At 40.1% G+C, this 15591-nt stretch overlaps 1 long non-coding RNA gene across 1 annotated transcript in view; it reads right to left on the bottom strand.

Moving 5' to 3' along the window:
- Positions 1 to 8014: 8014 nt before the first annotated feature.
- LOC128330548 (uncharacterized) overlaps positions 8015 to 15591 on the bottom strand; it is a 26298-nt gene continuing 18721 nt past the window's right edge. The window contains exons 3-4 of the long non-coding RNA XR_008310140.1: positions 9881 to 10064; positions 8015 to 8626 (exon numbers count right to left, since the gene is read on the bottom strand). This is a non-coding gene — a long non-coding RNA (uncharacterized LOC128330548). The remainder of the gene's footprint in view (positions 8627 to 9880; positions 10065 to 15591) is intronic.

Here is a 15591-nt window from a genome sequence, read left to right as displayed (position 1 = left end):
TAATTATTAATTCTCCAAGACCTAAGCCCAAAGCTGGCATAATGTGCTTTGTATGCCTCACCCAAAAATGCCGAGCAGGCAATAGTAGGTTAGATATACAAAACATCTAGTTGAAATTCTATGTGAATAACTAAAATGTAGCAGATGCTACAACTTCTGCCCTCACGTGGCCCAGTTCTATTCCCTTGAGATAACAAAGATAACAAAGCTTTTCAGTACTTCCAAAAAATGTCTGAGATTTGACAAGCCTCTAAGAAAGTGAGCTTGATAGTTGTGGAGTCATCATTAACATCATATCTCCACTTCTCCTGATGTTTCTGATCTAGGGTGCATTTGGTAACCACAACAGAATATATTCAGTTGATCTTAGAAAGCATGATGGAACATAATGGAGGATGTGTGTTGGTCAGGCCGAAGGCTTTATGGGTTTTATAGATGTAAAATACAAACTGTTCCAGGAGTCAATGCAGATGTTGGACCACTGCTTTAAAATGCTTCTGGTGACCCATTTCCATAAAGGGAAGGGCAGTACCACTGTGTTCTGAATCCACTGCAGCTTCTATAGTGATGGGTGCCTTTGATATAAAGTAATTCTTAACCATTTTTCAAGCGGGGCCACTTTGGCAAAAAACAAACAAACCACCATGTCATTTCTCACTGTGCTGACCTCTGCATACTGTGCTTTTCTCAGTACTGAGAGGGCCCTTTCAGAGAGATGGAGGGCCCTCAAGAGCTCTGTGCAGAAAGTTCTGGCAAGAGCTACTCTTCTGTGCACACCCTCCAAGATGGCGCAGGGGCTTGAGAGGGCTGTTTCCCTTAAAGGAGCCCTCCCGTCTGGCATTGGACAAAACATAGTACTGCATTGTGAGAATGTTTGTCTCCACATACTGCCAGATGGTCTGTGCAGAGTTCAGATGACCCTCATCCACAGTCCCAGCAAACACGGTTTCACATATCTGTGGTGAGGTCCTAGGGACCTCAACCCATATCTGAGGGTGCAAAAATAGGTGGTTTTTGCCTGCCTGCGGTTTCAGGGTCACTGGAAATGACTTCTGGAGCCATTTCCAGTCTGGAGGCAGCATGAAACCATTTTGTGGCTCTTAAAAAAAATGCTGTGATGTTTTGTTAAAGTTAGAGAGATTGCCGGGGGTGGGGGATTGCTGGAGACCTGCAGAGCAAGGTACTTTTTCTCTTATTTATGCCCCCCGCCCATTTTTAGCATTTTTTGTGTGTAGGAACCTATGCCCTAGATTCCCATAGGGGTAAGGTTTCATTATTCACAGTTTCTGTATTCGTGCCTGTAGGCAAGAACAGAATCTAGGAGCCATCACTGGTTCCTAGGCTGTACAATTAAGGACATTGATACAGAGCAGGGGTTCCCAACCTGTGCTGCTCCAGATGTTGCTGAACTACAACTCCCATTATCCACAGCCACAATAATTTGTGACCAGGGATGATGTGAGCTGTAGTTCAGCAAACATCTGGAGGACCACAGGTTAGGCACCCCTGATATAGAGGGTCTTACCAGTTTGAGCTAGTAAAAAGTGTTGCCATTATCCCTTTCCACCTGAAAGCTGGGTGTTATAACTGATCAGGGCTCCTAAAGTCCTTGTGTGTAAGTAGCCATAGGAGGCAGCATCTTCGCTGTAATTTGTAGTTACATATCTATTGAAAGCCCGTTTCAGGCCCCCATAGTCTACCATGCTGCCTTTGTAGGCCTCCATTTCCTGCAGGAAGTGTGCTAGCAGCAGTGTGATGATCAAATGATGATGGAAGCAATCTGCTTCTGTGCATGAACACCAAGATAAATTTACCCATGGCCTCTGTAGGCAGCCCCTGCTTTCTCTATCAACTTTGCCCATTATATGGCTGTCACCACTGCAACATGAATGAGTGTGTGTGTGTGTGTGTGTGTGCGCACACGCGTGTGTGTGCGCACACACACACACACCACTGATGATGGAAGCATCACAACTGATGAAAGGCTCCCCATTAGCTCCTGTCACTGCTGTCAAGGGACAGATCAAGCCACACCAAGGGAAGAAAGGTGGTTTCTGCCCCAGTGCAGGCCATTTTTGTCCCCTTGGTTTGTCAGTCTGAGAAACCCTTTGGCAGTTATTAATGTCACCTATCTTGTAGGAAGTCACCTATCTTGCAGGAAGATTTACTGCTTAATTCTCCATATGGAAAAGATAATTCTATTGGATTGTGAATTGTCTCCAGGGGAAAAATTTGGTCTGTTGTTTGCTGTATAGCTGTACAGTTCTTTTAAATTATGAGTCTAGGACAATGGATTAAGTGTGTTCAAGACACATACTTGAGCCACTTAAGTGTAAAATCTTACATTTTGCAAAACAGAAATATTGTGATTTCTGTATGCATGCTAATTATCTTGACTAAATGATATACCTTGTAACTAAGAGAAGAATGACTCCACTTGCAACTCCACATGCACTTTGTGAATAACGTATCAAAGAATCTGCTTGTCTATTTCCTCCCACTTTTGAGCACTTTCAGCAGCTTTGTTTAGCAGATTTGGTTCTAAGGCAGATGTAACGCCTGTTAACAACTTGATAGAAAAGCACAATTCACTATCCATCTTTAGGCATGGAGAGGTAATAGAAAAAAGGTCAGTGCAAAAAGCTTTTTCACACTTCTGCATGAACATTCACATATACACGATGGAGTGCTTAGTCAGGTGAGTTTCTAGCACTCCATGAGTGACCTGTTCTTTTTTGTCAATAAATTCTGCCTAGGGATCTTTTTTCAACTTCTCTTTACTGAGTGATCAGTGGATATTAAGGACAATACACTGCTTTACATGTTCAAAACTAGAAACTTGTTCATTATTCATACAACATACCAGCAAGCTACACCCGTTGAGTGAACTTTATTCTCAGTATATAGGACAACTTAAATGGGAAACATGTGAAAAATGTTTGCCTCAGGAAATAGCTTGTATAAGACAACAACATTTTAGAATTGTTGGATTTATTATTATATTCTGCTGATTATCATCAGGAAGTACTTACCCTGGAGAAATCCTGAAATACAATTCAGTAGGGATGTGCACAAACCAGTTCGGAGGCCCGGTTACAGACCTCTGAACCAGTTTGAAGGACTGGTGGTTCAGCTGGTTCAACAGCATGGGAGTTACCTTGTAACGGAGGGTGCTCTTACACCCCCCCACTATGTTTCCCCCACCAGTGCTGACTTTAAAAATGGCCCTGTGGGAGGCAGCATACCTCCTTGATGCTCCAGTGCATGTCGGACCAGAAGTGCCAGTGCACGCACATGAATGGCATGCGCATGCACTCCAGGCACTTCTGGTCTGACATCTAATGGGGTGTCAAGGAGGTACGCTGCTATCCTGTGGGACCATTTTTAAATACAGCACCGGCGGGGGAAACCGGGGGGGGGAGAGCACCCTCCCTGCTCCTTAAAGGTAACTCCCCCACCATCGAACTAGCTGCCACCGGTTCCGTATACATCCCTAGAATTCAGTGGAATTCGATAAGCGTGCATCTGAAATTGGACTGTTGTGGGTTACAATAACTGTACTCTAAACACAAAGCACTGAACAATCCAACATGTATGAGTGTTCCATATGAATTATACAAGGTTTGCAATCTTGCTCTATTTGGGGGGGGGGGGCGCCCTGACATTGGGCTGATGCAATGCCTTGTGCACAGCTGTGTTGGAAGGGAGATATCAAAGAATTCCATATGGAGAGCGTATTTGCCCCTGTGGCTCTGGTGAGATTGGAACGACGGCTCATGTACTCTTGTACTGTCACTATTACCATGATATTCAGCATAAGCTAATCTATTTGGATATTTGCTCATATCCAGGCTGTACTGATTCCTTTTACCAAAATTTCCTCTTGGCAGATCAGAATGACTCCAGATCCTATAATGTGGCTAAGTTCTGCCTTATAGCTTAGAGCTCATTAAGAACTAAATATTCTAAAGCCTATAAGTATGTTGCCTCCACTTGCTGGATATGTTGCTGCCATACATAATATAGAACAGGGATTCTCAAAGTTGGGTCCCCAGATGTGTTTGGAGTTCAACTCCCATAATTCCCAACCTAAAGCCACTGGGGCAGGGGATTATGGGAGCTGAAGTCCAATAACATCTGGAGACCCAACGTTGAGAACCCCTGGTATAGAATACAATATGGTATGAGATTTAACACTGCTCTGTATTGATTACATAATTTTGCTGTCTTGCTACCTTTATACTCAGTGTCATTCTGTTATTATTGTTGACTAACTTTTATATATAGTTTTATATTCATAGTTTTAACTTCTAGCTTCTTCTACTTATTATACTAAGTAATTCTATAGAGACTTTTTATTATTTTGTAGAAGTAGATTGTTTGAACTGTTTTTGTCTATTTTACTGTTATGTTGCTCAAAGACCGAAATAAAGACTATGCTATGCTTTTTTCTAAAATCAATAGTTTACAAAGAATTATAGATTATGTTCAAAACATGTTTTAATGTATGCATTTTCTTTGAGACTTTTTCAGAATGCTGGTTTGGGAGGATTAGCATTGTGTAACATGGATATCATTGGGCCGTTATTGTATCTGAATCTCTGTAGTTGATTAGTTTGAGGATTCAAAATCCCCTAACATACAAATCTACATGATAGCATAAGTGGTGGATTTTAAAAATATATAGATTTGGAAGATGTATAAAAGTGCATGTAGACTGTACTGTTTCTTAATAACCACTTATCAGATGAAGAATATATAATATAAATAATTCAAGCTAGGTCATCATTACCCTAATATAAAATATTTCGCTGCTGCTGCTTTCATATTCAGCAAGATAAAGTGATGTTGTTTTGTTAAGTCTGCCCATCTTTGGCTTAACCACATCCTCCATTGGGCAATGTACTCATGACAAACTTGGAAGGTGTACAAAGATTTCTCTTTCAAGAGTAACAACTTTTCATTAACATCCTCTCTGAAGTTTGGAAACTTCTGGCACAGAAGTGTATGTGTCACTTTGTGGATGGTGCACACAAAATACTTGAATCCTTTAACTAAGGTTAAGTGGAGGTGGCTATGGTCTTGTGAGCTTCCTTCCCTCTCTGGTATGAATGTTTATACCATTTTCCTCCAAGGTTTAATCATGGTTAAGACTTACATCAGCAACAACCGTAACCATGGTTAAAACTAGGAATTAGGAGCATTACAAACCATCTTGAGAATAGCATCATCTGAGCCATGCAGTAAATGAGAATTTTAGAATAAGAAAATATGTGAAGGATTTCCATGGGGCTCACCGAGTCCTGCTCTACCCCATCTCCCCATACACAACTAACATATGCACATGGACATGCCCACAGGCAAAGTAAATATGAGACTTGTGTGCACCTCCCATGTTGCTGTCCATCTCTCCTTCTCACCTTGATAAAGTAACTCATATTGAACATAGTGGGGAGTTTGGATAACAATATAAGTTATGAGAGGGACACAAAGGTCTCCCATTCCCTCTGACACCCTGTTGCACTGTCTGAGTATGTGCCCATCTGTGCATCTTGTAGTGGAAGAGTAGAAGGGAGAAAATAGGCCCATGGAAAACCTTTCTGTGCCATACACATTTTATTGGACCACTTGTCATGTAACATTTAATTTTTTTAAGCATGTGCACCATACCCAGAATTATGTGTATGTCCCAATTCTATGGAACTACAGAAGCACCATTAAATTTGATTCTAGGTGAAAAGTTCAGAATCTTGAGAATTGCACTTCTATTTTTTTTTAAAGGAAGTCTCTAGACTTTATGGTTAAAAATACAAGTTTGAAAATAGCAGAACTGTTGCCTTTACCCTTGGTTACCATCAACATTTACCAAGAAAAAGGGAGGAGTAGAGTTGTAATTTATGATGTTGTGTAATTTCTCTTTCTATATGTTGTCAGTTTACTTGCTTCCTTTCAATTCTTGCTCTCTGATAATTATTCCTCTGCCTATGGTAAAGATTGGCTGGGTCAAAGAAGTAGAGGGCAGCAGGAGTGGGGCCTAAATTGATTGGTCTTTACTTAGTCATGTACCATTAAGCAGATGGTGCTTACATGTATGAAAACAGGAGGGAAATCACATGTTTCTGCTTAAGCTTTGTAGACAAGTACTGTATGTATTTGCCAGCTGAGAAACACATAGCACATAATGCTAGTGTATGTGAATATGTAACTAGAAGGCACAAGGTGTGTCACCTGAATTTTATAATAGGGTTTGAGGAAGGAAAGGACGGAAATACTGGAAAATCAACTCCTCATTCACTTATCTGCCAGATGCTGAGTTCATGAATCTGTGCTTTCTGTGCTGTAGCTGATGACATCATAAATGCTCAGAGCTGTGCTGGGAGCAATATTGAGAAACTGCAGTTCACCTTCATTAGCCCACCAGGAATCCAGGAAGCAGAGGAGAGAGGGTACAGTATTGTCAACCCTAAACATTCAAAAATGATCAGTTAGGCTCCAGTAAGTCCTCTGGCTCAGAAAAGTGCTTCTGTTTAAGCAATTATGGTATTTTCTTGGGCTCATTTTGGAGGAATCATGCCTTCTGTTAAATTACTATAATTATGAGGTGCTAAAAGAAAATGTTTGTAAATGATCCCTGTGTTCAACCTTGCTCAAAACTTTGTATATGAGCTCTGGATTTTTTTTTTTTTTTAAGTAGGGTCACTGGAAGTTCATCAAAAACCATGTTATTGGATAATAACTTCTTTGGATACAGTGCAGTGTCAACTGATAAAGTGAAGCCTGTCTGACTGGTTTTGCATGTGGTAGGTTCTAGCTCAAGCTCCTAACAGAGGTGTAACAGAGGTGTAACAGAGGTGTTACACCATCTTTAAATGGTGTAACAGTTGAAAATTAGGTAAATTCACAGGAAGCATTTTACACGTTGTACTTGCAAACTTCACACTATTACACACATAACACTACTACCACCATGGAGGATCAGGATGGCCAGGCCAACCAAATAATACAAATTGGAATACAGGGTTTCACATCCTAACCATTCTTGGAGCTGATTGTGTGCATTTGCTGGCAACTGTAAAATGTTAAGAGAAGAAATTTAGTTCTGTGGCAGTTGAAACTGGAGATTGTGAAGTCATTCACACAGTCAAAAACTGTGTCCTGCCCAGGTTTGGGAGCTGGTTGTGCTGGCGCAAACAACTGAGGAGGGACAAGTGATTGTGTGGAATAAAGGTAGAAGGGAAAGCTGGGTATTCTTTCTTCCTAACTTGCTTCCACACAATCGCTTCTCCCTCCTACGTACCTAGTTGTTTGCACCCATACAACTGAAAATTGGGAGAGACACAGCTCCCAAACCTGGATAGGACACAGTTTTTGATTGTGTGAATGACCTCTGATACTAGCCATGATGACAAGCTACAAACTTTATTTGGCATTGATTCTCACACGGAACCCCAGGAAATGGAACAGGGTAAGGATGCTAAGAATGCTCAGTTAAATATCATTTGCTCCCTCATCCAATTACAATTCGAAGGGATGCTGGTTGAAGAAGGAGGAAGGGAAACCTTATTGTTGAGTTGGTTTGTAGACATGCCCCTACATAGTTTGAAACAGGTCCATGTCTTTTCAGTAGTAATGGAAAAATCTTTCAGTACTTACTGAACAGAGATCATCAGCTAATTTGTCACATTCATTAGGAAGCAATAACTGCCAGTTATTCCTGATTGGTCCTTTTATTTGATCTGGTAGTAACTGAAGTGTGAAAGAGCTTGTGCCCACTTACTAATCTCAGCCATTCAATTGCAAAACAGGGCCTATACTACCAACTATAAGTATAAAAAGCCAGCAACATTTTGGAATTCACACAGTTGCTTTCTGTCTGCCTAGATTACATTATATCTATAGATGTTGATCAAAAGAAGTTGTGCAGCTATTGAGTACGCTTACCAGCTGCGACCAGAAATAAGTGTATTATAGCAAATATGAACACTGGAAGAAAAGACAACAAGTAAACTACTGGTTTAATGCATCTGCAGTATTTATTTAGCAAAATATGATCAGCTAGCTTTAATAATGTGTTTACATACGTGGAATAAGGACTTTTATCCAATATATGTGAAGCAGGGTTTTATTTTTTAATTCTAAATCTACTTCCTGGGCGGGTGGGGTGTGTGTGTGTGGGGAGACACACATTTTTGTTTGCATATTTTATGTATGTATTATGTATATATTTATAGAATGGACAATTTTGGTTATTACTTGTAAAATGTGGAAAGTAAAAATACTCAGGAAAAACAGCTGGCATTTGCAAACACCCCATCCTGATTGGCTCAAGGTGCTAGGTGCTCCAGATTAATTTGCGGCACCCATTGCATTATTTTGCTGTTTGACTCATAAGGGTAAATAGTTACTTCTCAGTTTCCAGCTTCCTTTCTTCAGTTGAATGTTTCTGCTATGGACTATTATGACATTTCTGGCCGAGCAGTGTTAGATATGTGAGGTAATGAGAGTGGCCATGACCCCATGACTTGGCTCACTTCCTTGGCATTCCATTTTGAGAAGGGTGGTCAGGCCAGCTGAATTTTTGAACCAAGTCCTTGAACTGAGTTTCTGAGGAGATTGCCAGGATCTGCTAAGGGAGAGAGGGATTTTACTTCAATATTTTAATGACTATAGAAGCTCTTTTCTGTTTCATATTGCCTAAATGGAAAACTCTATATTGACAACTAGAAGATGTAACACAGTCCATTGGATTTGTTTTACCATCTCTTTGTTTTTAGAATCAGCTCAGTACTCCTATTATGGAAGATTAGAAACCCTTATGAGTAACAAGAGAAACATATTCAAGGGGTGTGGGCTCTAGTCATGTTAATTTTTAAAACCATAACTATGCAGAGCAGTTTAATTTGTTTTCTTTACCTTAAAAGATCACTTGATCTTGGGATTGATGTTAATCTTTTGTTTTTACTTTGTTAAATGTGCAAAAGTTGCATTATGAAATCAATTTGTCAACCCTTTCAATTCTGGAATTTTTAGAGTGATTAGAATTTAACCTAATACAGGTGTGAATTTCTTTTAATACAGTACAATTTAAAGATGTCTGTCCCTTATCTGGACACTATTGTCCAGATAGACAGACATCTTTAAATTGTACTGTATTAAAAGAAATTCACACCTGTATTAGGTTAAATTCTAATCACTCTAAAAATTCCAGAATTGAAAGGGCCTGGAAGAAGAGACTTAGAAAGTATGTTCCAGCTAGGTAGAATGAAAGACTGTTCCTTTGATCTGAATTCTAGTTTTATTTATTTACCAGAAAATGTCCTTTGTTATAATAGATGGGAGAGTTGCAGAGGGAGGGTAACGAAGAAGCCACTAAGGCACACTCTTCTCTGTAGAGGCCATTCTGACCAATGTCAGGGAGACAGGTTTGCCACCACTACAATGGTGTCCCTGAATGCATATCTTTACTTTTTCTGACCACAGCCATTTGCTTGTAGAGGAGAAAATAAAGGGATAAACTTGGGGATATCATTAAGATGAGGATCACATTACCCTCTGTCTTTGTGATCAGAGGTCAGAGCATGTTTTGCTCTACAAAAATTAAGGTGATTGCGAAAACTGAGCTTTTGTATTCAGAAGTAGTATATCTTTGTCTACCAGATGTTTGAACAATAAGTAAGGAATGGTATTTCTATCATGCCCTGCAGCAGTATCCCAGAAAAGATAGAAATTTCATTATTATTTTGAGTAAGAGAAGCCAGCATCCTCATTGTAAGTGCTCATGTGGGTTATGTCTAGGACAGTCCAGATACAAACATTACACAATGCTGTTTCTCATTCTCCAAAACAGTAATTTGATGTCACCCTGGAATACCTAGAATACCTGGTATTATGCAGGTGATAAGAGTATGCAGGTTGTAAGAATAAGCAGAGGTCTCTCTCACAACTGTTGTGTACACTGCAGGGATATGTAGAGTTAAGGTGTGGCCTCCTTGCAGGGGTGGGGGCTCTCCAAATTGCAGCAATCTGCAGCTGTTGGCTGGGTAACTGATTTCTTCTATTCTCTGCTGTTGAAGAGGAAAAAATGAGGAGGGGAGGGGAAGAACGATAAAAGTCTGTATTAGATAGTAGCCAGTTAGTTAGAGGATCCTTCATTACACATTTGAAAGTTGTGGGTCTGAAGCCTTTTTTCTACAAAAGCTTCTATTCATCAATAATTAATATTTTGTTTTGTTGGTAAGAAAGTAGACAATTAGATAGGATATAGTCACTGACATGCCTTAATCAACTCGGAGCCCTGTTGGTTGAACACAGATTTTTGCTGCTTCTATTGCTGAATAAACTATGACGAAAATTTAAAACAGCAAATTGCTGTTTTGTTCCTTTTGTTAAGCATTTTTTATCCTTGAATCTTTTACAGACCAGTGCTGTGAAAGTTTGCATGGAACCAAACCACAATGAGATTAATGAGATTTACTCCCAAGTAAGTGTTTAATGACTGCAGTCTTAAGAATTGAAATTTCAACAGGGTCTTTAGCATTTTTCTTCTTCCCTTCATCACTGCTCTCACTGCCCATAACCTTGCTTTATGATCAAAAAAGGGGTAGAGAAAAAGTGGAGCAAGGCTAATAGGCTCTCTCCAGTAGTCTCTGTGGGAATGGTCTTTTCATAAATGTCTTGAACTTGACCTCTTTTGAAAGGCACAAAGGTCCAACACACATTTTAAAAGTTATATTTAAATTTAATTTTTTTTTATTCTGCAAAGCCATTTAATAACAGACTCTCAAAACACAAAGCATAAATCTTTCAGGACGATCACAGAATAAAAACTGATGGACAAAGCAAAGAAGTTTAGCAAATGCCCTGCAGTAGCTTTCTCTCATTTTTCTTTAGATACTTTTTTGATAGGAGTGTTCACTGGGTTTTTAAAAAGCATTATTACAATTTCATCACCATGGTACTGAATGTGAAAATACAATTTAACAAAGAATGGAGTCTACATTTTTGTTCCATGCCCCACCCCTCATTATAAAAATGTTCTTGGTAGTGAGACATTGGGGCCGTTAGAAAGATTTACAGTAACAATATAAGTGGCTATAATGAACTTGGGAGTAAGGGAGTGTTGTTATGATCAAGATCTTCAGGCAGTTCTACCAGCATAAATATTTAGAGACAATCTCCTTTCAGTGAATCTGTATACTAATATTAACATGAGCAGTAATTACAGATACTCAAGATAAAGTATATTTTGTTTATTCTTATTTATTTATGAGAGTATAATAGTTATTAAAGGTGTTAGTTTAACAACTCGAGATTAGAGTCATCTGCCCACAAAAATAAGGTCATTGATGGTAGCAGAGGTGTTAAATTCCACAGCGTTTCCATTAATAACTTCAGGGTGTCTAATAGGATATAAAATATTCTCAGAATAATTTTACATATGATATTCAGCCCCTTCAGATGAGAATCTTGTTTCTGTTAAACAACTGCTCCTTTGGCCTGAAAACAATTGTTGCCACTGAACACATATCCGAATTCTGTGAGTGCAACACTGCTCTGTTGAAACCTCCATTAGTCTGAAGCAATGCAGGTGGTGAGCCTACAATCAAGCTTACCCACATGGGATATGTGGGTTGAACACATGACCACTGTGATTTGCATGATTGTGACAGATGTCACAGTCACAGGATTCATAGTAGCTCCATGACTACCTTCCACACGGAGCCACCAGTTCCTAACCCAGTGCCTCCACGTGATCCCACTTAGTCTCAAGTGGGCTTCCAATATAACTTGAGGGTGGGTAGAAAACTTTCTGGCTGGTCCTCAAACTTAATATTCAGCATAACATTGACTACTTACATTGAAACAATCATGGGTCTTCCTCCCACCGCCTCAGCTGAGCCTGGGAGACTTTATGGGATTCAAGCCCACAGAGCGATGTTCACCCTGCCATTACCCAAAAGGAGAGGCATCAGCCACACGAGCAAGGGAGCTTCTACAACAGTGGGCCAGAGTGTTTGGTGATACTCTGTGACCCCTATCAAAAGTGTTCTGTGTTAGGCTTGATTTCTGGTCTGAACAATTAAGAGGTCTCCCCTTGCTGACTACAGACCACTAGGGATCTGCATGGAACTGGTGGGGGGGTGGTTCAAAGGTGGGGGGGCAAAGCTGCTCTTACCCCTGGACTTCAGGGCTGAAGTCCAGGGCCTCCACAGCTCCAGGGGCCCCTCAAATCCTCTTTAGACTGTCTCAGGTGGTGTGGTTACCCGGTGGAGCATGATAATGCTTAATTTGCAGAGGAATGGGGCCTCCAAAGGCCTTCAGGTCCAGGCTCCAAAATTACTGAGGTGTACCTCTGCAGGGGGGCATAACTTTAAGGGTGGGGGAGGGTGCCCTTCCCACCACATTTCCCCCACCAGCGCTCCACTAAAAATTTCCATTGGGGTGGCAGCGTACCTCCCTGCTACCCCGTGTCCTCTTTGGCCGGAAGTAAAAGGAAGTACCCAGGGCACATACACACACCGGTTGTATGCACGCACAAGTTGCACTCGCTTGTGCATGCACCCAGCGTGTGCATGCGTGCTGAGTACTTCCTTTTACTTCCAGGCAAAGAGGACACGGGGTGGCAGGGAGGTATGCTGCCACCATGATCAAAACTTTTTAAATGGAGCACCGGCAGGGCAAACGTGGCGGGGGGGGGGTAAGGGCACCCTTCCCCACCCTTAAGGGTATGCCTCTCACCTTCGAACTGGCAGAACCGCCAGCTGTTCAAACCAGTTTGGAGGCCCATAAAGGGACTCCAAACTGGTTCCGTGCACATCCCTACAGACCAACCCTACCACAACTGATATTGTGGCTGAATTCACCATTCCCAACACACTTTTTAAAGTGACAGCACATTTGTCCATATCTAAGCCCATGGTGGAAACCTTATACAACTTTTTTGTCATGGGTAAAATGTTCTCAGTAAATAATTCAAGCTGAAAATATAAGAACCACCAAGGGTGAAGGGATAATGAGAACTAGTAAAAATATGCTCAGCTACTTTAGCTATATGAAGGATTGATGAACTATTAACAGTCATCATGTTTGAGCAAAAACACATCATTCCCAATTCTATTTTTTGTGCACTATTAGAAAAGAAAACAAGGGAATGAATCTAAAGAGCTAAAGCATCATACTAATCAAATATTTTGTTAGGAAATTTTACTGGGTTTTTTTGTGGGGGCACACACACACACACACACACAAAAACACACACACACACACACACACACACACACATATATATGCTTTCAGTTTATTGCTATGAGATGTCATTAAATTAGTGTTCCTCATTGCAAAGCTGGTGCACCGCTGGTGCTCCCATCGACCTTAAGTATGACTTCCTAAGTAAGTTTTTGTTAGGTATGTTCAAAGGCTGAAGCCTAATACTTCACACAGCCCCCTGGCACCATGTGGTGGCCAACGTGGTAGGAAATGGCTCTCAAAATGAAGCCCCCCCCAAATGACTCCCACTTGAAAAATAATGATAGACACTTCATTGTGTGGGTCTGTCTTCGGGTGCCACCAGTTCATATGGTGGCGACCTGGGATCAGGCCTTCTCAGCCCCTGGGTTGTGGAACACACTCCCCGAGAATATAAGAGTATTATCTTCCTTGGAAGCCTTCAGGAGAGACTAAAATACCCATCTTTGCCTGGCTTTTAAAAAAAATGATATTTTTTAAATTTTAATCTGGTTTAAAAATTTTTGATTTTAATTGTTTTATTATGTGTTTTTTTATTTTAATGGAAACTGCCCTGAGCCACTTTAGGAAAGGCGGTATATACATTGAATGAATGAAATGAAATAAACTATTATGGATACATTGTTCTAGTTTTGTATATGTGGGAAACAAATATAGACATGGGATGAAGAAAGCCTATTGATAACAAGATTTTTGTCTGGCAGGAAAATTATTGGCAGTCTGTAAAGTTCCTGGTGGCTGGCAATCTTGGCTTGCATAAATTTGTTTATGGTGAATTCCCATTCTCTATTGTATTAATCTAGCATTGCAAGATATTTCTTCTGTTATTTGAGTTTTTTTGTGTTTGGTTATGGAAGCATATTTATTTTTTAAAAGGCTAGAATGTGATAGTGAAAGCTTTTCATGTTTTGGACTCTATTTGAGAACCAGTTGATGATTCACATATGCTCTGGTGAATTTATTCCTTGTGTTTTATTATCAGAGCAATGTGTTGTTTACAAGAGTCCATTGGGAAAAATATTGCTTTTATGGCTAAAAATACAGCTATTTTTTGGAATCATTGATTCCAAAATCCAGACTGTCAACATTATGAAGTCCCAGTCCAAGAAGGCAAGTGTGGCACAAGTGGGAAGACTTGAAAATAGGAAGGCATATATGTAATGTGAATACTGTAAGTGAATTTCTATCATTAAGGTTGGGCAATATCACAAGAGGTAATTCTAAATATTGGTCAAAGCCAAATTCATGAAAGTGATCTGTGTTGACTGAATCAGCCCATAAACAACTGGCATAAATCACACGGTCAACCAGTTCAACATCAAACTTATATCTATCATTTTAAAATCACAAAGATGAATGTTAACCACAACCGAATATATTACCTACATGTATTTCAAGGTCACAAATAAGAAAAAGTAACTACTTTAGTTCATTTACAATTATACTAATATTATTTTATTTATTTATTATCATATATGTTTTAAATGTATTAAATCTTTTGGATGTCGTTTTGTTGTTGTAAACCACCTGAAGACTTTGGTAGAGGATGGTATATACATATGTTAAATAATAATAAAAAAATATTTATATTCTGCCTGATATGTGTATGTTGGGAGATGATGGGAATGGGGCAAAAGTTGACAAGGGGCTTACCCTGCTGGCAGGGAGAGCTTGCCCATTGCGCCATGCACCCTGGCCGCCTTCCCAACTTGCAGGGAATGATGTTGCAATTGGGGGCTGGTCTGGACCAGACTGGCCCGAACAGAGAGAAGCAGCTGTGTATGGGGCTGCTGTGGAGGCTTCGGGATATCTGCGGGGACTCAAGAGAGATCTAGTTTTGGCCCGAGATCATGCAAGATTTGTAGAGACTGTCAAATATTATATAAAGACAGAGAGGCTGATGATGAGGGGCCAGATACCAATGAGGGCTCATGTTGACCAGTGCCCTGTGAGATGGTGTAGGAGCACACTTGGTAGACTTTGTCTACCAAGAATAGAACTTCTGTAGAATAGAGCTTCTGTAAAGGTGGTGCCCTATGAAAGCTCTGAGGTCAAACTTACTAGGAGAAGAGCAGGGCAAACAAGAGAAAACCAGGAGACTGAGAGAGCTGATAGTGTATCTCTAGGTAGTGTACATAATTTAAAATACAACAAATATAAAAACAGAGTAAAAACAATTAAAACAATGTCACAGACTAAAAAGTTAAAACAATTTAATGGGATAAAATCAATTAAAATCAATTCCTATTTACTCTGGACCAAAGAAATTGAGGGCTTTATAGATAATAACCAGCACTTAGTATTTCACTTGGAAACATATCAACAGCCAGTTCAGTTCTTTTAAAA

The sequence above is a fragment of the Hemicordylus capensis genome, chromosome 6, assembly GCF_027244095.1.
Source record: "Hemicordylus capensis ecotype Gifberg chromosome 6, rHemCap1.1.pri, whole genome shotgun sequence".
Classification (NCBI taxonomy): Eukaryota; Metazoa; Chordata; class Lepidosauria; order Squamata; family Cordylidae; genus Hemicordylus; species Hemicordylus capensis.
The sequence above is the reverse complement of the archived record's forward strand: the minus strand, read 5'-3'. Positions and strand labels throughout refer to the sequence as shown.